We start from the raw sequence: 25,134 nt of genomic DNA, 5'->3' as shown, positions 1-25,134 counted from the left end.
CTTGTGGCGGCTGGGTCCCTTGGTGGTATTTGTCGTGACGCCAGTACCATTAATGGTGGTACAAGCAGTTGTAGTAATATTGAAGAATGAAGTAGACAGTGGTAGGATACAACTCACAACTTTACTGTGGCTGGTTTTAGTTGCGGCATATACATCCAAACAGAATACAGTCTTTTGATATTTAGAGGAATTATGTTGATCCACTGTTAATAGGGTTGGCTAGGTTCTGACTTTGCTTCAAGGTCCCTTTTGAACCAGAGTAATTTGGTGGGGTTGCCTGTAGTACTTACTGGTATGCTTAGTCCTATTGTTTCTGTATCTTCCAAGCCCTTGAACAGGTAGCTAATCTGTCTTCTATAATGTATGGTGAGGCTGCCTGTAGCTAGATTGTCCTCCACCATGTGCAAAGGTGCCCATTAAGCCTTAGGTAGTGGCTGTTATCACCGATGTCTCTCTTTTTGCTTGGATTTCTTCCAGGGACGCAACACTATCCTCTGGTTGTAGGATATAAGGAAACTAAGAGGATCACATGAGGAAAACGCTCTCCTGCCCCTCATACCTTGGCTCTACCTCATTGCTGCATCAGACTTCACCCACTACTCTGTGGTGTGTAGCCTCAGCTTAAGGCTCCATTCACACGTCCGTGGTGTGTTGCGGACCCGCAAATTGCGGATCCGCAACACACCCGGCCGGCACCCCTATAGAAATGACTATTCTTGTCCGCAAGCTGCGGACAAGAATAGGACATGTTCTATCTTTTGCGGAGCTGCGGACCTGAAGATCGGGGCCGCGCCCCGCAAATGCGGATGCTGACAGCACACTGTGTGCTGTCCGCATCCATTCCGTACCCATAGAAAATGAATGGGTCCGCACCCGTTCCGCAAAATTGCGGAACGAATGCGGACCCATTTGCAGACGTGTGAATGGAGCCTAACAACTGACTCTGCTCCTCTCTACTCTCTTCTCTCTTTACACTAGGCCTGACCTAAGTATTTATATAACCTAAGTGCTATCCCCATCTAGTGGTGGGATGTATAAAATGCACCTAACCAGCCTATGAACAGGGATACAACAGGTGATGTAATGCAGAATGACATGCAACACCGTAATGCAGTTTTAAAGCTATTTTGCAGTTCCCACATGTCCTGAGTGGGACGCTGCACAGGGGAAAACAGAGTAACGAGGACAGAAAGTGTCCCTCCATGCACTGGAGGGAGAAGCATACATACTGTATTATCCTCCACAGCTGCACTCACTATTCTGCTGGTGGAGTCACTGTGTACATACATTACATCACTCATCTGTACTGTTCCTTAGTTACACCCGATATTATCCTCCAGAGCTGCATTCACTATTCTGCTGGTGGAGTCACTGTGTAAATACATTACTTATCCTGTACTGATCCTGTATTATACTCCAGAGCTGCACTCACTTATCCTGTAATGATCCTGATTTACCTCCTGTATTATACTCCAGAGCTGCACTCACTATTCTGCTGGTGCAGTCACTGTGTACATACATTACATTACTTATGCTGTACTGATCCTGAGTTACATCCTGTATTATCCTCCAGAGCTGCACTCACTATTCTGCTGGTCACTGCACCGTGTGCACACAAAAACATTTCTGAATTTCTCACCATACAGTCCTGACTCCGGCTTTCCAGATTCTCCTTTCTCGCCTATAGAATTAACAAATCAATAGGATTAGTCCAGTAAATCCATTAAAAATTGATTTAACACCCTCTTATTAAGTCATACAGATCTTAAAGGGATATTCCAGTTTCCGTTTTAAGGTATTTCTTTGGAGAGTCTGTTGTTCAATCTACAGTCTAAAAGGAAAATCGATGACTTTCCATTGTTTTCTATGGAACTTGCTTTCTTGCAAAGCCACAGGCTCCACTTAACTGAACATTCTCTATTAGAGGGTACGATGAACCTACCTGTTTTATGTGTCACCATTTATTTGGATTAATCTGGACTTCCCCTTGAAGTAATTAGTGATACTAACCTTTTTGTCCTTGTGGACCACTCTTTCCAACTTCTCCTGTAGATCCTTTTTGCCCTGAGGGAACAAACATGAAATATCTACACGTGCCACACTTTATGTACTGTCTTTGCTTTGGATGCTGGAGTTCTTTAAAGGTGTAATTTTACTCTACTCTTGATGATGTTTTTTATATTTTTTTTTTATTTGTATAAGCCTAAAATTTACAATTAATTTCTGAATAAATCTTTAAAACAGTTGGAACGCTGATACAGAGCTCCAAATCCCCTGTATAGATAGAGAGTTAAAGATACAATTCTGTCTTCCTGTAGTCTCCACTAGGGGGAGCTCACTGCATGCAATTTATATATTGAACTCAACAAAACAGCAGTATGCAGTGAGCTCCTTCTAGTGGTGGCTGCAGGCAGACAGAATTTTATTGTATGGCTTCATGTCTGTGCAGGGGATTTGCACCTCTGTGTCAGATTGATCATTGGTCTCTAAAAAGATATATTATAAAATAAATCTGCACATAGTGTATAATAAAGTGGATGTGGATTTGCTGCGTCACTTAAACTAATTTAGCTTGGGGCATTATGTAAGTGCCCCCCCCCCCCCATCTTCTTTTAAGCCCTGTTGAGGGGTATGGACTTCCCTGCAGGGGAACCACCAGGCTGCTACCTCTCAGAGTAGTCTCTGTTCAATGGTGGCTGATCCATCTGGGGTCACGAGACACTGGAGCACCAAGGGATCAGGCAAAAGAGTAGTCAGGGACAGACCAAGGTTAGGGCAGGCAGAGTGTGTGCAATCTGGTAAACAGTTTAAGGTCAGAGCAGGCACCTCAGGGTGAGTACAGAGATCAGGCAGGGGTCAGGACAGGCAGCAGAGGGTAAAAATCCAAAATTCAGGCACAAGTTGGTACGGGCAAACCATCTACGGCACACCTTCACAGGAATTTAGCGTAGAAGAACCCATTGCTCAGGCACTTACCCATACAGGAAAGGTAGCCAGCTATTTGTTGGAGAAGAATAGGGTGTGTGCGCTGGCCCTTTAAGAGCTGGAGATAGCATGCGAGAGGAATCGCTGGCCATGCACTGCCCCGTGAAAAGGAGGAGAGGTGATTAGGGGAATGTGGAAGGAAGCTATTACCTATCAACTATATTCACCTTTCTCTCCTGAGCCCCTATTGTCTCCTTTTGCACTAGGATATCCAGGAACGCCGGGGCAGCCTCTGAGTATAGCCAGTCTGTCCGAGTCGCCCACGACCGTCACTTCTGGGTGAGACAAGAAGGACCATTTGTGCCATCATCATGCACCACAATGTGGACAATATTGCAGTTTTCTATATAATATGCCTGCATTACAACTCTGGGTGGGTTCACACACAGCTTTACTATGATCCTGAATGGATAACTATGGATGAGCAAACAAGGACTAAGTAGCAGCAGACTGCCAAAGTTAATACTGGTGTTGTCCCACAAAATATAGTCTACAGTTTTCAAACCAGCACCTGGATCTGAATAGTTCTGTAATTGCATGTAATAAAAAATTTAGCATAGCCAGTGAGTTATTCAATAAAATGTATCTGTATAGCGCCACCTGCTGTTTGTTATTTTTTCTTATTTCTTTGTCCTGCTCACTGATATGGTCGCACATGCTCAGTTTCATCCTTCAGCTGCCTCCTGAATTGTTATAGGCAGAGCATGGACACGCCCCCTGATCTGCAGCAGAATAGACACTCCCCTTGAGATGTCAGCTTGATATAAATCTAGCAGAGCAATGAATGAGGAGATCTCTGGACCCATGTGAGGTACAGGGCTGGTTCTAGCTTTGTTAGAAAGAGATTTTGATGTATTATATGATGTCTGCCTTTAATAAATCTGAATTGTATTACTGCTATACTTGCTATATAAGCACCCAAAATTTTAGACCTGGCATGAGCGGTGAGAATATAGGCGTACTATAGGTGTATTTCAATATCATAAATTACCCCTAAATGCTCTTTGCGTAAATTTTTGATAAAAACTGTGTTGGGCCCATCTACCAGAGAGAAGATGGCTTTCAACAGATGGGACCTACAGTATCAGACACAATTTAGGGCAATGTAAAATACAGCTATATTATACTCCGATTAGAAGCCCTGGGCAGACGGATAAACTGCTATTAATTCCAAACCAGCTCACAAAAGGAGGCTACTTAACCTGGACACGAGTCCTCAGCACGGCAAGAGTTGACCAGCAAGGAGAAGACAGTGATCAGCAGCTGCATATTGTTCCCGCAAAGTTCTTTTCTGGGCGAAAACTGGCTTAGTGGCAGAAAGCCCAGCTGAGAACATATACCAAACCATGCCATGCCTGCAGGCTATAAATCAGGACTCCGCGTGCTGAATCCATGAAGTTTTTTTAGTACTAGAGGCTTGCAGAAAGAAAAAAAGGAATGAGGTGCCCGGGGCTCATTCTTTACACATAGTTCCTCACTGACTCCTCGATGCAGACTCCAGCTTTGGCAAGGTTGGCAAGGATCGTGAGATGTGCCAAGCCACAAGAAGGCTCATGAGCAGGGGTTGACTAGCCAAAGCCTCTACCGGGAAACTTCCCAGTTGGCTGATGCTCAAGGAACCACCCGATTCCTCCTCACAGTCGCCTGCCATGTAAGTAATGAGCTGACACCAGGGGTGGATTGGCCATGGACCCTACAGGGAAATCTTTTAGTGGACTGATGAAATAATTAATGCCAGGAGCGTCAGGTACTTATGCACCTGGATGGCGGCTGCATATGCCCTCCTGAATTCAACTGTATCATCATCCATAAGACCATGATACAGTTGAATACTGCAGTGGGGACGCTGCACTGTGGTATTGCTGGCCCCACCTACAACATGGGGCCATCTGTATGTGCATCCTCAGGATACAGTGGTGAAGAAGGGAACCATCAGCTCCCTGCTCCACCATTTCACTGCTGCCAGTGGTTCAGCGGAGGTGGGCGCGATACGGTGACATCATTGGGCCTGCCGCGCTGAGCCACAGACGATGTAGACTGGAGACAAGAGCGGTCCTGCTCTGCACCGCTCATCAGGGGTGGACACAGACAGCAGAGGGCCTCTGTGCAAAGAATGTGCCTGTGCCCCCGCCCCTCCAAGCCAAGTTCTCAACATAACCAATTCAGTCCGAACATTACTTATAGCAATACAAAAAATACAGGTTAAAGAGGACCTTTCACCGATTATTACACTATGAACTAACTATACAGACATGTAGAGCGGCGCCCGGGGATCTCACTGCACTTACTATTATCCCCGGGCGCCGCTCCATTCTCCTGCTATGCCCTCCGGTATCTCCGCTCACTAAGTTATAGTAGGCGGAGATTCCAGTCACTAAGTTATGGTAGGCGGAGTCTGCCCTTGTTCTGCTCTAGCGCTGGCCAATCGCAGCGCAGAGCTCACAGCCTGGGAGGTTATTTTCTCCCAGGCTGTGAGCTCTGCAATGCGATTGGCCAGCGCTACAGAAGAACAAGGGCAGACTCCGCCTACCATAACTTACGGAACGGAGACACCGGAGGGCATAGCAGGAGAACGGAGCGGCGCCCGGGGATAATAGTAAGTGCAGTGAGATCCCCGGGCGCCGCTCTACATGTATGTATAGTTAGTTCATAGTGTAATAATCGGTGAAAGGTCCTCTTTAAGGCCTCTTTCACACGACCGTATGGCTTTTTCAGTGTTTTGCGGTCCGTTTTTCACGAATCCGTTGTTCCGTTTTTTGTTTCCGTTTTTCCGTATTGCATATAGCGTGTACAGTAATTACATAGAAAAAATTGGGCTGGGCATAACATTTTCAATAGATGGTTCCGCAAAAACGGAACGGATACGGAAGACATACGAATGTATTTCTGTATGTGTTCCATTTTTTTTGCAGACTCATTGACTTGAATGGAGCCACGGAACGTAATTTGCGGGCAATAATAGGACATGTTCTATCTTTCAGCGGAACGGAAAAACGGAAATACGGAAACGGAATGCATACAGATTACATTCAGTTTTTTTGGCGGAACCATTGAAATGAATGGTTCCGTATACGGAAAGCAAAAAAAGGCCCGTAAACGAAAAAACAAAACCCTAAGGCTACTTTCACACCTGCAGCACTACGCTCCGGCCACCTGTGGCGGCAAAGAATACAAGGAATTGGCCGGACACAAAATCAGGCATGCAGCAGTTTGTGTCCAGCTGATTCTCTGCATTTTTGCCAGATTGTGGCCGATCTCTGCCAGACCCCATTATAGTTAATGTGGCCGGCGGACATTCTGTCTGCATTCAGCAGTACTCGAGCATTCCATGCATGTTCTCTGCTGGAAGAGCCTGCCAGAATCACTAACTCAGATGTGAAGGTAGCCTAGAATTCTACAGGGGGGTTCTTTTGGGAGGGGGCTAGTCAAACCCCGGAAATCTCCACCCCAGACCCGGCGGCCGGTGATAGCCACACCCGCCTGGGACGTACCTCCTGTAGACCCCGCCCCCGGTGGTCTGCTGGCGATGTCAGGAGCCTGGACACATAAGGGCCGACTGTCCCCATCGGGGTGAACTCATGGATACCAACTATGGCTACCGCCACTCATTATATGCCAGGAAGTTGTGTGCCACAGGAACCTCTGAGACTATAGACAATAGCCAACTGTGCCAGGTGGAAGTGGGGAACACTCTGGCGGTGGCTCTGCTGGATTCAGGGAGCCTGGTGTCCCTCGTAAGAGCTGCCCTGGTACGGCCCGCCGAATATACTGTCCGAAAGGTCGGCGTAGTGTGTATTCATGGAGAGTTAAAGGACTATCCCACCGCCCTGGTCTCTTTATCAACGGTGGCCGGCAGGTGGACTCATGAGGTGGTTATCGCCACAAAATTACAGTATGAACTCATAATTGGGAGAGACTTCCCCGGTTTCCCGGCACTATGGCCGGATACGAAAGTTACCGATACCCGGAAGACAGACGTAACCTTAGCAGAGTGGCCCGGCTCAGGGGGGAGACCAGAACCCTGGGAACCTGAGTCCGAAGGGCCAGCAGTAGGGGTGACCACCACTTCGGTGGAAGAGGGGGAGACAACCCCACTAAGTGTGATGGTAGAAGACGTGGAGGACTTGCCGCCGGGTCCGGAGTTGGCAGACCTCAACGTCTCCGGAGATAATTTTGGTACAGCACCAGGACCCGACTATATCCCGAGCCTGGGAGAATGTGGTAGTAGTTGAGGGTGAGCCGCACCAACCGGGGGCCGAGTCTATGTTCCCCCGTTTTGTGGTTCAACAGGAGATGCTGTACCGGATAAATCAACTACGGGGTGAACATATTGAACAGCTGGTGGTGCCCAAGGCGTATCGCAAGCTCGTGTTGGAGTTAGCCCACCAACATGTTCTTGGGGGACACCTGGGCCAGCAGAAAATGCAGGACCGGATTCTACAGCGGTTGCCATAGGCCCAGTGTGTTCAGAGAGGTGGTAGAGTATTGCAAGTCTTACCCAACCTGTCAGATAACCAGCCCCCAGCCACATTTCCGTAGTCCTCTGGTCCCTCTCCCGATTATTGAGGTTCTATTCGAGCTGATTGCTATGGACCTCATAGGCCCAGTACCAAAGTCCGCTAGAGGGCAACAACACATCTTGGTCATCCTCGACTACGCCACTCGGTACCCGGAGGCGGTGCCACTGCGTCATACATCAGCCAAACTCATAGCTAAGGAGTTAATGGAGATGTTTTCTCGAGTGGGTCTGCCTAAGGAGATTCTGACTGACCAAGAGACCCCGTTTATGTCCAAGGTCATGAGGGAACTCTGTAAATTGCTCCACATAAAACAGCTAAGGACGTCCGTGTATCATCCGCAAACGGATGCCTGGTAGAGAGGTTTAATCAAACATTAAAAAAAATGCTAAAAAGAGTGGTGTCTAAGGATGGGAGGGACTGGGACCTTCTTCTGTCCTATCACATGTTCGCAGTGCGAGAGGTGGTCGCTCTCCTCAGCGCTGTCGGCATCCCGTTGCTGTGCAGGAGAGAGGACGCGCACAGCGTCCTCGTCTCCTAGGTGACAGGGGGCGGGACGGAACGGCCGCGCACGTCTCCTCCGCGCGGCCAGCGTCCTCAGTTCCCCCAGTAATCAGGGGAGGTCTGAGCACCGAGCAGGACACTCGGTGCTCGGCTGTTCTCCCTGGTGTTGGTCATGTGGCGCTGGCCACGTCACATGACCTCAGCCTGCCAGTATTTAACAGGCAGCCTGCTGGCCACAGGTTGCTTGTTAATTAGGTATCTGGCGTTTGTTTGGTTTTCTGCATACTTACCTGATCCTGTGTTCCCTGACGATCCTCTGCCTGCTCCTCCTGTACTGCGCTACTCTCCTGGTATTCAGACCCCGGCTTCCACCTGACGATTCTTTGCGGACTCCTATTGTACTTCGTTTCTCTGCTGGTATTTGACCTTGGCTCCTCCTGACGATTCTCTGCTTATTCCTTGGTACTGCGTAGCTCTCTAGGTATTGACCCGGTCCGTTCACGATCCGTTATTTGTCTTGTCCGTCTTCCCAGCACGTATCCTAAGTTAGGGACTGCCGTCCAGTTGTCCCCTGTCATCAGGACTTGCGAGGCAAGTAGGCAGGGCCAGGGGTGAGGGTGGAGCGCAGTGGTCACTATCCTCCCCCCTGTGTGTTGTGTACGTGACCGTCACACTCGCCTTTCGAACTGCTATACGGCAGACACCCTTGCCGTCTGTTGGACGTGGCCAAAGAGGCGTGGGAACAACAACCCACACCGGACAGAAGTGTTGTTTAGTACGTCACCCAGATGCAAGGACGGATGGAAACAGTTTTACCTCTGGTTAGAGAGCATATGGAGGCAGCGCAGGTTCGGGTCCAGACATTTAACCCGGGTGATCGGGTATTGGTTCTGGTACCAACCGTAGACAGTAAGTTCCTAGCAAGGTGGCAGGGGCCCTACAAGGTGCTTAAAATTTTTTGGAGAGGTAGATTACAAGGTACACCAACCAGGGAGGCGAAAGCTGGAGCAGGTGTACCATGTGAATCTGATCAAACCCTGAAAAGATAGGGAAACCTGTACGGAAGAAAGCCCATGACCAGGGTTCCTAGGGGAGCCAGTTTCAGCGCCTCTGTCTGAAGCAAGGGAAGCGGCTGCCACAGTGAAAAGTGCTGACAGCCTCTCCTCTAAATAGGCTCAGGAAGCCAGGGAGTTCATTAGTCGGAACACGGATGTGTTCTCGGACCTCCCTGGACGCACTTCCATAGTCCGACATGACATTATCACTGAGCCTCAAGCAAAAGTCTGGTTAAAACCATACCGGGTACCTAAGTCGCGGCGACAAGCCATCTCAGAAGAAGTGCAGCTGATGTGCCAGTCCGATAGTCTTGATATCCAAGCTGGACGGGACATTGCGGTTCTGTAACGACTTCCGCAAACTGAATGAGGTGTCCAAGTTTGACGCGTATCCCATGCCCCGAGTGTATGAGCTTATTGAGAAGTTGGGCCAAGCCCGGTATTTTTCTGTGTTGGACCTCACCAAAGGGTACTGGCAGGTACCCTTGATGGAGGCTGCCAAGGAAAAAACGGCTTTCATCACGCCAGAGGGGCTGTATCAGTACAAGGTATTACCCTTTGGTCTACATGGTGCTCCCTCCACGTTTCAAAGGCTAATGGACATTGTACTCCGTCCACATCGTCAGTACGCTTCGGCTTACCTGGACGATATCGTTATCCACAGCACCGACTGGGAAAGTCACCTACCTCAAAGTACAGGCTGTAGTGGACTCCCTTAGGAAGGCTGGCTTAACCGCTAACCCAAAAAAGTGAGCGATAGGGTTAGAAGAGACCAAGTACCTGGGGTATGTAATTGGGCGCTGAACTATCAAACCTCAGGTGAACAAAATTGACGCAATTAGGAATTGGCCAATGCTGGTCACTACTCGGCAAGTAAAGTCATTCCAGGGTATGGTGGGGTACTATATGAGGTTTGTCCCCAATTTTGCTACAGTCGCCGCACCATTGACAGGCCTTTTGAAGGGACGCAAGTCAGTGACGGTTCAGTGGAATGAGCAGGCGGAAAAGGCTTTCTCCGCTTTGAAGTCTGCCCTGTGTGGGTCCCCGGTATTGGTGATGCCTGACTTCAAGAGGGAGTTTGTGGTACAGACCGATGCCTCTGAAGTAGGCCTTGGAGCTGTACTCTCTCAGGATATCAATGGGGAGGAACATCCTGTTTTCCTGAGCCGAAAGCTTACCCCAGCCGAGACTAGGTACAGTATAGTGGAGAGAGCGTGCCTGGCCATCAAATGGGCACTCGAGTCTCTTCGCTATTATCTGTTGGGGAAGAAGTTTCGTCTGGTGACCGACCACTCCCCTCTCAAATTGATGAGCCAGGCCAAAGAGAGGAATGCTCGGGTCACCAGGTGGTTCTTGTCATTACAAAACTTTAAATTTTCCGTGGAACATAGGGCAGGCAGGTTACAGGCAAACGCAGATGCCCTGTCCCGGGTACACTGTCTGGCGGGTGTTCACGCCCTCAGGGTTGAACAAAGGGGGGAGGTATGTAGGAAGACGCAAGGGGCCATCATTGATGGAAGGTATGTGTCACCAAGATTCCTGGCCTCGGTGAGGTAGAAGCCGGTAATGTCTGTGGCAGCTAGTGCTCACTGACACTGTTTGTTGTTAGTATGGCTGTAAAGCCGATCCGGGCCGGCTCTTACTGGGAGTAACCAAAGTGCTGGGTGGGCGGCTTCTCCCCACGCTCCAGGCCAGGTCTTTATTGGCCTATATAAAACCCAGCCAGTGTCAGCTATATGTGGTTGATCCTCCATCTAACAGGGAAGCTGTGGAGACTCTGTTTTGGGATCTCTGAATTGGTGCCGTGCTAAAGGCTTGAAAGCCACTGTAAGATCCTCACCTGTCTCGCACTCCCGTGTGACCAAAAAGGGTCCTCGTGGAGCTGCGGGACAGGTTACGGGTGTCTCCATTGAAACACCAGCTCCGACCCCTTTGCGAACCGATGCGGGGATGCGTTCGCATGTGCGCCGGAGGGGAAGACCGCATAGCTTTCGGGGACAGCTTGGCCGGGCTAGTGGCAGTACGTTGCGGTCGAGCTTGTCTTTGGTGCCTGTTGCAGATTCCATTTCGGTGTCCATGTCGACGCGCTCCCGCACTCTCGCAAAGCCTGTCGTGCATCCGCATTTACGTTCGAAAACAGGTTCGCAAGGGGATACGCGGTCACGTGTACGCGCTTCTTATGCGCTTCACCGACCAGTGAAGGGAATAGCACCTGGCCGCAAGTTCAAAGAAGATTAGGGAGCCAGGCCGGGCCGGATGCTGTGGTGCATGCCTGTAATCCTAGCTACCATGGGAGGCTTAGGCTGTTGAATCATTTGAGTTTGGGAGTTCTGATCCATTCTGTGCTATGTGGATCGGGTGTCTGTGCTATGCTCAGCATCAATATGGTGACTCTGTGGGAACTCAGAGCCACCAGGTTGACTAAGGAGGGGTGCACTAGCCCAGGTTGGATACAGAACAGTGGGCCCAACAGTTGCCATGAAAAGAATCCAGCAGCAGCTGAGTTAACAGGAGCAGCTAATCTGTTAACCCAACGACGCCCGAATGTGCCGTCAGTCGCTGCAGCTCAAATCCAGGAGCAACTGTCTAATGTGATGGGGGAGGTTCAGCAGCTGCTCCAAGGAGCTTCCACGTTACCCATCACGATCACAAGACACCAAGTGGAGCCGAAGATTCCTCTGCCTGATTCCTTCACAGAAGATAGACAGGAATTCCTAATCTTCAGGGACTCCTGTCTTTTATATTTCCAGTTGCGGCCGATAGCTTCAGGCAATATCAGACAGAGGATTGGGATCATAATGTCCTTGCTGCGTGGAGATCCCCAACGTTGCGCGTTTAATTTGCCCCAGGACCACGCCGCCTATTTGTCAGTCTAAGCTTTCTTTGAGGCCATGGCTGTTATCTACGAGGACCCAGATCGTACCCGTACTGTCAAGAACCATCTCGAGCATATTCAGCAAGGTCGCCACCCTGCCGAAGAATACGCTGCGGAATTCAGGCGATGGGCAGCTTTCACCACCTGGGGCGACGCAGCCCTCCGCCATAGTTTCCGGCTGGAACTTTCTGATGCAGTCCGGAATCTTCTTTTAGCCTTACCCACTCCCATCTCATTGGAGATGGCCATCTCCTAGGCAATCGATGCTGACAAACAGATCCGGGAGAGGCAGGTAGAACGGTCGACTCGCTTTACACTTTCACGGCCACATCCAGGGGCCACCAAGCCGGCAGAAGAGCCAATGGAGGTTGGGTCCTCCCATATTACACAAGCGGAACGAGCTCGTCGCCACAGAAAGGTCTGTGCCTGTTTTGTGGAAAAGCAGGACATCTCGTTAAGACCTGTCCCCTCCTGTCGGCGGGAAACAAATGTACCAAGGGGGCATAGAGGAGAACCTCCTAGGTGCTATTATCCCTCCTCCAACTCGAGTGATGGTACCCATTTCACTACAGTGGCAAGACAAAGTCCATGTGTTTTCTGCCCTGATTGATTCTGGAGCAGCAGGGAATTTTATGGACTCTTGGTGCATCGACTTGGCATCCCGCTTATCCAACCAAAGACCACCCTGTCGGTGACTGCTATTGATGGATCTCCTCTCCAGGATGGTCGTGTCGTGTGGATGACGCCCGGGATGCAGGTAACAGTGTGGGCTGATCATCGGGAGACCTTAAGCCTTTTTGTCCTGGACATGCCATCCACTCCTGTGATTTTGGGTCTCCCTTGGTTGAGACTACATAATCCGATAGTGGACTGGCACTGAGGTCAGATTTGCCGGTGGAGTACTGAATGCCTCACTCGGTGCATATGTCCTGAGTTGCCGCTAGCCTCCACGGAAGTATTAAGTACATTACCCCAGCATTACCATCACTTCCAGGACGTGTTCAGTCCACAGGGGGCTGATGTGTTACCTCCCCATAGGTCATAGGATTGTCCCATAGATCTGTTGCCAGGTACCATGCCACCCCGGGGACATCTATATAATCTCACTGGGCCTGAGATTCAGCCCCAGCGTGATTATATTAAAGAGAATCTCGAGAAGGGTTTCATTCGTCCATCCACTTCACCTGCTGGAGTCGGGTTCTTCTTTGTGGAGAAGAAGGATGGAGGCTTGAGACCCTGCATCGACTTTCGCGCCCTCAATCGGATCACGGTGAAGAACCGGTACCCTCTGCCTCTGATTGACGATTTGTTTTCTCAGGTGGCAGGGGTCCGGATCTTCACCAAACTCGATTTGAGGGGTGCATATAACTTGGTACGCGTCAGAGAAGGTGATGAATGGAAGACCGCATTCAACACCAGGGAAGGGCATTACGAGTATCTCGTTATGCCTTTTGGTCTCTGTAATGCTCCTGCGGTCTTCCAGGAGTTCATCAATGATGTCCTCAGGGATTTCTTAGGTAGATTTGTTGTTGTCTATTTAGACGACATACTAATCTATTTGTCGGATCTGGTGTCTCATCGGAGACACGTGTATCAGGTTTTCCAGAAACTGAGGGAGAACAGCCTCTTTGCTAAACTAAAGAAGTGTCTGTTTGAGGTAACGGAATTGCCTTTTCTGGGGTACATTATCACAGAAAGGGGACGGCTATGGATCCATCCAAACTTTCTGCTGTCTTTGATTGGCCTCGGCCTAAGGATCTGAAGAGACTGCAGCGTTTCTTAGGCTTTGCAAACTTCTACCGCAAGTTTATTAAGAATTTCTCTGCGATAGTGGTACCTCTCACTAACCTCACTAAGAAGGGAGCTAATCCTTCAAAGTGGACGAGAGAGGCAGACAGAGCCTTTGAAACACTAAAGCAGGCCTTTTGCACTGCGCCAATCCTTACTCATCCAGACACTTTTGTCCTCGAGGTCGACGCCTCCAAGGTTGGTGTTGGGGCAGTTCTTTCACAGTATTCTGGGGTCTCTGAGAGGTTACATCCCTGTGCCTTCTTCTCTCGGAAGCTCTCTCCAGCTGAGTGTAATTATGACATCGTAAGAAGACAGGTTGGCATTAGCAGGAGCTGCTCAAACCCACATGCAGTTGTGCATATATATAGGGGAGCAAATCCTGCACTTGTGGCCCGTTGCTAATGGCAATCCCCAGCAAAATGCATACAATGGAGGATGCCCGCGGCAAACCACAAGTACCACAATAGACATCCTACACAAGGTAACAAGTGTGGATGTGATAATTAATATAACAATATAACAAAACAATAACAAACATAGGTGCACTCTGCAGTCTCACTAATTCTCAAACTGATTTTAAAATTGAGAGATTAGTCAACATGTCCTACGGTGTAGAACATGTCTAAGCCCGGACACCACGACAAGGTTTCTCAAGTAGCCCGGGACCCTACACTCTCCTACCTGAGCCATATGGGCGATACCAGGAGCCAGTGGGCAAATTACAGGAGCATAAGGCCGACTCGCAAACAACTCACCAGTTACCTCCAGCATGTGGCCATGCTTGCAATGGGAGGAGGGAGGAGTCTGTGAGTCCCACTCAAGACTTGCTGATATAGCCCAGGCTTCACAGGTGCACCTAAATGTGACCTGTAGATGGAAAACAGGCACATTTAAATAGGAGTTTATACACCTCCAGGAATCTATATATACAAACTAAGAAGACAGGTTGGCATTAGCAGGAGCTGCTCAAACCCACATGCAGTTGTGCATATATATAGGGGAGCAAATCCTGCACTTGTGGCCCGTTGCTAATGGCAATCCCCAGCAAAATGCATACAATGGAGGATGCCCGCGGCAAACCACAAGTACCACAATAGACATCCTACACAAGGTAACAAGTGTGGATGTGATAATTAATATAACAATATAACAAAACAATAACAAACATAGGTGCACTCTGCAGTCTCACTAATTCTCAAACTGATTTTAAAATTGAGAGATTAGTCAACATGTCCTACGGTGTAGAACATGTCTAAGCCCGGACACCACGACAAGGTTTCTCAAGTAGCCCGGGACCCTACACTCTCCTACCTGAGCCATATGGGCGATACCAGGAGCCAGTGGGCAAATTACAGGAGCATAAGGCCGACTCGCAAACAACTCACCAGTTACCTCCAGCATGTGGCCATGCTTGCAATGGGAGGAGGGAGGAGTCTGTGAGTCCCACTCAAGACTTGCTGATATAGCCCAGGCTTCACAGGTGCACCTAAATGTGACCTGTAGATGGAAAACAGGCACATTTAAATAGGAGTTTATACACCTCCAGGAATCTATATATACAAACTAAGAAGACAGGTTGGCATTAGCAGGAGCTGCTCAAACCCACATGCAGTTGTGCATATATATAGGGGAGCAAATCCTGCACTTGTGGCCCGTTGCTAATGGCAATCCCCAGCAAAATGCATACAATGGAGGATGCCCGCGGCAAACCACAAGTACCACAATAGACATCCTACACAAGGTAACAAGTGTGGATGTGATAATTAATATAACAATATAACAAAACAATAACAAACATAGGTGCACTCTGCAGTCTCACTAATTCTCAAACTGATTTTAAAATTGAGAGATTAGTCAACATGTCCTACGGTGTAGAACATGTCTAAGCCCGGACACCACGACAAGGTTTCTCAAGTAGCCCGGGACCCTACACTCTCCTACCTGAGCCATATGGGCGATACCAGGAGCCAGTGGGCAAATTACAGGAGCATAAGGCCGACTCGCAAACAACTCACCAGTTACCTCCAGCATGTGGCCATGCTTGCAATGGGAGGAGGGAGGAGTCTGTGAGTCCCACTCAAGACTTGCTGATATAGCCCAGGCTTCACAGGTGCACCTAAATGTGACCTGTAGATGGAAAACAGGCACATTTAAATAGGAGTTTATACACCTCCAGGAATCTATATATACAAACTAAGAAGACAGGTTGGCATTAGCAGGAGCTGCTCAAACCCACATGCAGTTGTGCATATATATAGGGGAGCAAATCCTGCACTTGTGGCCCGTTGCTAATGGCAATCCCCAGCAAAATGCATACAATGGAGGATGCCCGCGGCAAACCACAAGTACCACAATAGACATCCTACACAAGGTAACAAGTGTGGATGTGATAATTAATATAACAATATAACAAAACAATAACAAACATAGGTGCACTCTGCAGTCTCACTAATTCTCAAACTGATTTTAAAATTGAGAGATTAGACAACATGTCCTACGGTGTAGAACATGTCTAAGCCCGGACACCACGACAAGGTTTCTCAAGTAGCCCGGGACCCTACACTCTCCTACCTGAGCCATATGGGCGATACCAGGAGCCAGTGGGCAAATTACAGGAGCATAAGGCCGACTCGCAAACAACTCACCAGTTACCTCCAGCATGTGGCCATGCTTGCAATGGGAGGAGGGAGGAGTCTGTGAGTCCCACTCAAGACTTGCTGATATAGCCCAGGCTTCACAGGTGCACCTAAATGTGACCTGTAGATGGAAAACAGGCACATTTAAATAGGAGTTTATACACCTCCAGGAATCTATATATACAAACTAAGAAGACAGGTTGGCATTAGCAGGAGCTGCTCAAACCCACATGCAGTTGTGCATATATATAGGGGAGCAAATCCTGCACTTGTGGCCCGTTGCTAATGGCAATCCCCAGCAAAATGCATACAATGGAGGATGCCCGCGGCAAACCACAAGTACCACAATAGACATCCTACACAAGGTAACAAGTGTGGATGTGATAATTAATTAGCCTAATCTCTCAATTTTAAAATCAGTTTGAGAATTAGTGAGACTGCAGAGTGCACCTATGTTTGTTATTGTTTTGTTATATTGTTATATTAATTATCACATCCACACTTGTTACCTTGTGTAGGATGTCTATTGTGGTACTTGTGGTTTGCCGCGGGCATCCTCCATTGTATGCATTTTGCTGGGGATTGCCATTAGCAACGGGCCACAAGTGCAGGATTTGCTCCCCTATATATATGCACAACTGCATGTGGGTTTGAGCAGCTCCTGCTAATGCCAACCTGTCTTCTTAGTTTGTATATATAGATTCCTGGAGGTGTATAAACTCCTATTTAAATGTGCCTGTTTTCCATCTACAGGTCACATTTAGGTGCACCTGTGAAGCCTGGGCTATATCAGCAAGTCTTGAGTGGGACTCACAGACTCCTCCCTCCTCCCATTGCAAGCATGGCCACATGCTGGAGGTAACTGGTGAGTTGTTTGCGAGTCGGCCTTATGCTCCTGTAATTTGCCCACTGGCTCCTGGTATCACCCATATGGCTCAGGTAGGAGAGTGTAGGGTCCCGGGCTACTTGAGAAACCTTGTCGTGGTGTCCGGGCTTAGACATGTTCTACACCGTAGGACATGTTTACTAATCTCTCAATTTCAAAATCAGTTTGAGAATTAGTGAGACTGCAGAGTGCACCTATGTTTGTTATTGTTTTGTTATATTGTTATATTAATTATCACATCCACACTTGTTACCTTGTGTAGGATGTCTATTGTGGTACTTGTGGTTTGCCGCGGGCATCCTCCATTGTATGCATTTTGCTGGGGATTGCCATTAGCAACGGGCCACAAGTGCAGGATTTGCTCCCCTATATATATGCACAACTGCATGTGGGTTTGAGCAGCTCCTGCTAATGCCAACCTGTCTTCTTAGTTTGTATATATAGATTCCTGGAGGTGTATAAACTCCTATTTAAATGTGCCTGTTTTCCATCTACAGGTCACATTTAGGTGCACCTGTGAAGCCTGGGCTATATCAGCAAGTCTTGAGTGGGACTCACAGACTCCTCCCTCCTCCCATTGCAAGCATGGCCACATGCTGGAGGTAACTGGTGAGTTGTTTGCGAGTCGGCCTTATGCTCCTGTAATTTGCCCACTGGCTCCTGGTATCGCCCATATGGCTCAGGTAGGAGAGTGTAGGGTCCCGGGCTACTTGAGAAACCTTGTCGTGGTGTCCGGGCTTAGACATGTTCTACACCGTAGGACATGTTGACTAATCTCTCAATTTTAAAATCAGTTTGAGAATTAGTGAGACTGCAGAGTGCACCTATGTTTGTTATTGTTTTGTTATATTGTTATATTAATTATCACATCCACACTTGTTACCTTGTGTAGGATGTCTATTGTGGTACTTGTGGTTTGCCGCGGGCATCCTCCATTGTATGCATTTTGCTGGGGATTGCCATTAGCAACGGGCCACAAGTGCAGGATTTGCTCCCCTATATATATGCACAACTGCATGTGGGTTTGAGCAGCTCCTGCTAATGCCAACCTGTATTCTTAGTTTGTATATATAGATTCCTGGAGGTGTATAAACTCCTATTTAAATGTGCCTGTTTTCCATCTACAGGTCACATTTAGGTGCACCTGTGAAGCCTGGGCTATATCAGCAAGTCTTGAGTGGGACTCACAGACTCCTCCCTCCTCCCATTGCAAGCATGGCCACATGCTGGAGGTAACTGGTGAGTTGTTTGCGAGTCGGCCTTATGCTCCTGTAATTTGCCCACTGGCTCCTGGTATCGCCCATATGGCTCAGGTAGGAGAGTGTAGGGTCCCGGGCTACTTGAGAAACCTTGTCGTGGTGTCCGGGCTTAGACATGTTCTACACCGTAGGACATGTTGACTAATCTCTCAATTTTAAAATCAGTTTGAGAATTAGTGAGACTGCAGAGTGCACCTATGTTTGTTATTGTTTTGTTATATTAATTATCACATCCACACTTGTTACCTTGTGTAGGATGTCTATTGTGGTACTTGTGGTTTGCCGCGGGCATCCTCCATTGTATGCATTTTGCTGGGGATTGCCATTAGCAACGGGCCACAAGTGCAGGATTTGCTCCCCTATATATATGCACAACTGCATGTGGGTTTGAGCAGCTCCTGCTAATGCCAACCTGTCTTCTTAGTTTGTATATATAGATTCCTGGAGGTGTATAAACTCCTATTTAAATGTGCCTGTTTTCCATCTACAGGTCACATTTAGGTGCACCTGTGAAGCCTGGGCTATATCAGCAAGTCTTGAGTGGGACTCACAGACTCCTCCCTCCTCCCATTGCAAGCATGGCCACATGCTGGAGGTAACTGGTGAGTTGTTTGCGAGTCGGCCTTATGCTCCTGTAATTTGCCCACTGGCTCCTGGTATCGCCCATATGGCTCAGGTAGGAGAGTGTAGGGTCCCGGGCTACTTGAGAAACCTTGTCGTGGTGTCCGGGCTTAGACATGTTCTACACCGTAGGACATGTTGACTAATCTCTCAATTTTAAAATCAGTTTGAGAATTAGTGAGACTGCAGAGTGCACCTATGTTTGTTATTGTTTTGTTATATTGTTATATTAATTATCACATCCACACTTGTTACCTTGTGTAGGATGTCTATTGTGGTACTTGTGGTTTGCCGCGGGCATCCTCCATTGTATGCATTTTGCTGGGGATTGCCATTAGCAACGGGCCACAAGTGCAGGATTTGCTCCCCTATATATATGCACAACTGCATGTGGGTTTGAGCAGCTCCTGCTAATGCCAACCTGTCTTCTTAGTTTGTATATATAGATTCCTGGAGGTGTATAAACTCCTATTTAAATGTGCCTGTTTTCCATCTACAGGTCACATTTAGGTGCACCTGTGAAGCCTGGGCTATATCAGCAAGTCTTGAGTGGGACTCACAGACTCCTCCCTCCTCCCATTGCAAGCATGGCCACATGCTGGAGGTAACTGGTGAGTTGTTTGCGAGTCGGCCTTATGCTCCTGTAATTTGCCCACTGGCTCCTGGTATCGCCCATATGGCTCAGGTAGGAGAGTGTAGGGTCCCGGGCTACTTGAGAAACCTTGTCGTGGTGTCCGGGCTTAGACATGTTCTACACCGTAGGACATGTTGACTAATCTCTCAATTTTAAAATCAGTTTGAGAATTAGTGAGACTGCAGAGTGCACCTATGTTTGTTATTGTTTTGTTATATTGTTATATTAATTATCACATCCACACTTGTTACCTTGTGTAGGATGTCTATTGTGGTACTTGTGGTTTGCCGCGGGCATCCTCCATTGTATGCATTTTGCTGGGGATTGCCATTAGCAACGGGCCACAAGTGCAGGATTTGCTCCCCTATATATATGCACAACTGCATGTGGGTTTGAGCAGCTCCTGCTAATGCCAACCTGTCTTCTTAGTTTGTATATATAGATTCCTGGAGGTGTATAAACTCCTATTTAAATGTGCCTGTTTTCCATCTACAGGTCACATTTAGGTGCACCTGTGAAGCCTGGGCTATATCAGCAAGTCTTGAGTGGGACTCACAGACTCCTCCCTCCTCCCATTGCAAGCATGGCCACATGCTGGAGGTAACTGGTGAGTTGTTTGCGAGTCGGCCTTATGCTCCTGTAATTTGCCCACTGGCTCCTGGTATCGCCCATATGGCTCAGGTAGGAGAGTGTAGGGTCCCGGGCTACTTGAGAAACCTTGTCGTGGTGTCCGGGCTTAGACATGTTCTACACCGTAGGACATGTTGACTAATCTCTCAATTTTAAAATCAGTTTGAGAATTAGTGAGACTGCAGAGTGCACCTATGTTTGTTATTGTTTTGTTATATTGTTATATTAATTATCACATCCACACTTGTTACCTTGTGTAGGATGTCTATTGTGGTACTTGTGGTTTGCCGCGGGCATCCTCCATTGTATGCATTTTGCTGGGGATTGCCATTAGCAACGGGCCACAAGTGCAGGATTTGCTCCCCTATATATATGCACAACTGCATGTGGGTTTGAGCAGCTCCTGCTAATGCCAACCTGTCTTCTTAGTTTGTATATATAGATTCCTGGAGGTGTATAAACTCCTATTTAAATGTGCCTGTTTTCCATCTACAGGTCACATTTAGGTGCACCTGTGAAGCCTGGGCTATATCAGCAAGTCTTGAGTGGGACTCACAGACTCCTCCCTCCTCCCATTGCAAGCATGGCCACATGCTGGAGGTAACTGGTGAGTTGTTTGCGAGTCGGCCTTATGCTCCTGTAATTTGCCCACTGGCTCCTGGTATCGCCCATATGGCTCAGGTAGGAGAGTGTAGGGTCCCGGGCTACTTGAGAAACCTTGTCGTGGTGTCCGGGCTTAGACATGTTCTACACCGTAGGACATGTTGACTAATCTCTCAATTTTAAAATCAGTTTGAGAATTAGTGAGACTGCAGAGTGCACCTATGTTTGTTATTGTTTTGTTATTTTGTTATATTAATTATCACATCCACACTTGTTACCTTGTGTAGGATGTCTATTGTGGTACTTGTGGTTTGCCGCGGGCATCCTCCATTGTATGCATTTTGCTGGGGATTGCCATTAGCAACGGGCCACAAGTGCAGGATTTGCTCCCCTATATATATGCACAACTGCATGTGGGTTTGAGCAGCTCCTGCTAATGCCAACCTGTCTTCTTAGTTTGTATATATAGATTCCTGGAGGTGTATAAACTCCTATTTAAATGTGCCTGTTTTCCATCTACAGGTCACATTTAGGTGCACCTGTGAAGCCTGGGCTATATCAGCAAGTCTTGAGTGGGACTCACAGACTCCTCCCTCCTCCCATTGCAAGCATGGCCACATGCTGGAGGTAACTGGTGAGTTGTTTGCGAGTCGGCCTTATGCTCCTGTAATTTGCCCACTGGCTCCTGGTATCGCCCATATGGCTCAGGTAGGAGAGTGTAGGGTCCCGGGCTACTTGAGAAACCTTGTCGTGGTGTCCGGGCTTAGACATGTTCTACACCGTAGGACATGTTGACTAATCTCTCAATTTTAAAATCAGTTTGAGAATTAGTGAGACTGCAGAGTGCACCTATGTTTGTTATTGTTTTGTTATATTGTTATATTAATTATCACATCCACACTTGTTACCTTGTGTAGGATGTCTATTGTGGTACTTGTGGTTTGCCGCGGGCATCCTCCATTGTATGCATTTTGCTGGGGATTGCCATTAGCAACGGGCCACAAGTGCAGGATTTGCTCCCCTATATATATGCACAACTGCATGTGGGTTTGAGCAGCTCCTGCTAATGCCAACCTGTCTTCTTAGTTTGTATATATAGATTCCTGGAGGTGTATAAACTCCTATTTAAATGTGCCTGTTTTCCATCTACAGGTCACATTTAGGTGCACCTGTGAAGCCTGGGCTATATCAGCAAGTCTTGAGTGGGACTCACAGACTCCTCCCTCCTCCCATTGCAAGCATGGCCACATGCTGGAGGTAACTGGTGAGTTGTTTGCGAGTCGGCCTTATGCTCCTGTAATTTGCCCACTGGCTCCTGGTATCGCCCATATGGCTCAGGTAGGAGAGTGTAGGGTCCCGGGCTACTTGAGAAACCTTGTCGTGGTGTCCGGGCTTAGACATGTTCTACACCGTAGGACATGTTGACTAATCTCTCAATTTTAAAATCAGTTTGAGAATTAGTGAGACTGCAGAGTGCACCTATGTTTGTTATTGTTTTGTTATATTGTTATATTAATTATCACATCCACACTTGTTACCTTGTGTAGGATGTCTATTGTGGTAATTGTGGTTTGCCGCGGGCATCCTCCATTGTATGCATTTTGCTGGGGATTGCCATTAGCAACGGGCCACAAGTGCAGGATTTGCTCCCCTATATATATGCACAACTGCATGTGGGTTTGAGCAGCTCCTGCTAATGCCAACCTGTCTTCTTAGTTTGTATATATAGATTCCTGGAGGTGTATAAACTCCTATTTAAATGTGCCTGTTTTCCATCTACAGGTCACATTTAGGTGCACCTGTGAAGCCTGGGCTATATCAGCAAGTCTTGAGTGGGACTCACAGACTCCTCCCTCCTCCCATTGCAAGCATGGCCACATGCTGGAGGTAACTGGTGAGTTGTTTGCGAGTCGGCCTTATGCTCCTGTAATTTGCCCACTGGCTCCTGGTATCGCCCATATGGCTCAGGTAGGAGAGTGTAGGGTCCCGGGCTACTTGAGAAACCTTGTCGTGGTGTCCGGGCTTAGACATGTTCTACACCGTAGGACATGTTGACTAATCTCTCAATTTTAAAATCAGTTTGAAAATTAGTGAGACTGCAGAGTGCACCTATGTTTGTTATTGTTTTGTTATATAATTATGACATCGGCAATAGAGAGCTTCTGGGAGTAAAATTGGCTTTTCAAGAGTGGAGACATTGGCTAGAGGGTGCGGAACATCCCATTACGGTTTACACTGACCACAAAAATTTTGAGTACCTAGAGACTGCCAAGAGACTCAACTCCCGACAAGCTCGTTGGGCACCTGGCTTGCCTTACGTATAAGCCAGGTTCTAAAAGTGTGAAGGCAGATGCTCTGTCGCGCTGCTTCCCTGAGGGTGCTTCCATCCTGAGCTCTGAGCCAGAGACTATTCTTCCCACTAAATGTTTTCTGGCCGCCTTAGGGACCGCAGAAGTAATGGGGGACTTGTCCTCTCTTCTCGAGCCTTAACAGGCAGAGAGTCCGCCTAACAAGCCCGAGGGGCGATGGTTTGTACCAGTTAACCTTCGGTTAAAGGTTATCCAACAGCTTCACGACTCCAAGTCTGCAGGGCATCTGGGTGTTAAGAAAACACTTGCCCTTGTTAAACGTCACGTTTGGTGGCCCAGTATGTCCGTGGATGTTAAGGTCTACATCCAGGCATGTAGTGTGTGTGCTCAATGTAAACCGTCTCAGTCCGCCCCTTCTGGTACTTTGCTCCCATTGCCCATTGCTCAGGCTCCATGGACTCACATCTCCATGGACTTCATCACAGATTTGCCAAAGTCCTCTGGAAGTACAGTAATCTGGGTAGTGGTGGAACGTTTTAGTAGAATGGCCCATTTTATCCCACTTCCCAGATTGCCCTCGGCCAGAGAATTGGCAGATGTTTTTGAATCATGTGTTTCGATTACACGGAGCGCCGGATGATATTGTTTCAGATAAAGGTGTTCAATTCATCTCTCAGTTCTGGCGTTCTTTCTGCTCCCGGTTGGGTATAAATTTGCCTTTCTCTTCCGGTTTTCACCCAGAGACCAACGGTCAGACGGAAAGGACTAACCAGACACTGGAGCAATATCTCCGGTGCTTCGTGTCAGAATGCCAGGAGGAATGGGCCGCGCATCTACCCTTCGCGGAGGTGGCTTATAACAACTCTGAGCATGCTTCCACTAAGATGTCTCCATTCAGGTGCGTGTGCAGGGATCCAAGGCTCTCTTCTCTGGCCGGGCCCCCCACTGATTCACCGATTTTGGATCAATGGTTCGAGGATAGACGTCCCATTTGGTCGTCGGTTCAATGGAATCTCTGCAGTGCTGTGGCGCAACAGAAGAAATTTGATGATCGTCATCGCACTGTAGAGCAAAAGTTTAAGGTGGAAGATCAGGTGTGGGTCTCCACCCGGAACATTCCGCTGCGTCAGCCATCTTCCAAGTTGGGTCCTCGATTCATTGGTCCATACCAGGTGACGCAGATCAACCGAGTTACGTACAAGGTTTCTCTTCCACCGTCGATTCGAGGAGTGAACACCTTTCATGCATCACTTCTCAAATCGGTGGCCGACTCCACCACCTTCATTCAGACTCCACCAAGGTTTGTCAGAGTTCGAGGTGAACGGGATTTTGGACCCTCGTTTTGTCCAGAGGTCTCTCCAATACTTGGTAGACTGGAAGGGTTTTGGTCCAGAGGAGAGATGTTGGGTACCTGCTCGTCAGGTGCATGCGGATGAGTTGGTGGCAGCCTTCCACCAGGATAATCCGGGGAAAGCTCACTTGGAGTCTTCTGAGCCGCCTCCTCGAGGGGGGGTAATGTAAGATCCTTACCTGTCTCGCACTCCGGTTTGACCAAAAAGGGTCCTCGTGGAGCTGCAGGACAGGTTACGCGTATCTCCATTAATACACCAGCTCCGACCCCTTTGCGAACCGACGCGGGGATGCATTCGCATGTACGCCGGAGGGGAAGACCGCATGGCTTTCGGGGACAGCTTGGCCGGGCTAGTGGCAGTACGCTGCGGCCGAGCTTGTCTCCGGTGCCTATTGCGGATTCCATTCCGGTGTCCATGTCGATGCGCTCCCGCAGAGCCTGTCGTGCATCCGCATTTACGTTCGAAAACGGGTTCGCA

This window comes from Bufo bufo, chromosome 8, assembly GCF_905171765.1.
Source record: "Bufo bufo chromosome 8, aBufBuf1.1, whole genome shotgun sequence".
NCBI classification, from domain to species: Eukaryota; Metazoa; Chordata; class Amphibia; order Anura; family Bufonidae; genus Bufo; species Bufo bufo.
Note: the sequence above shows the minus strand (reverse complement) of the source record.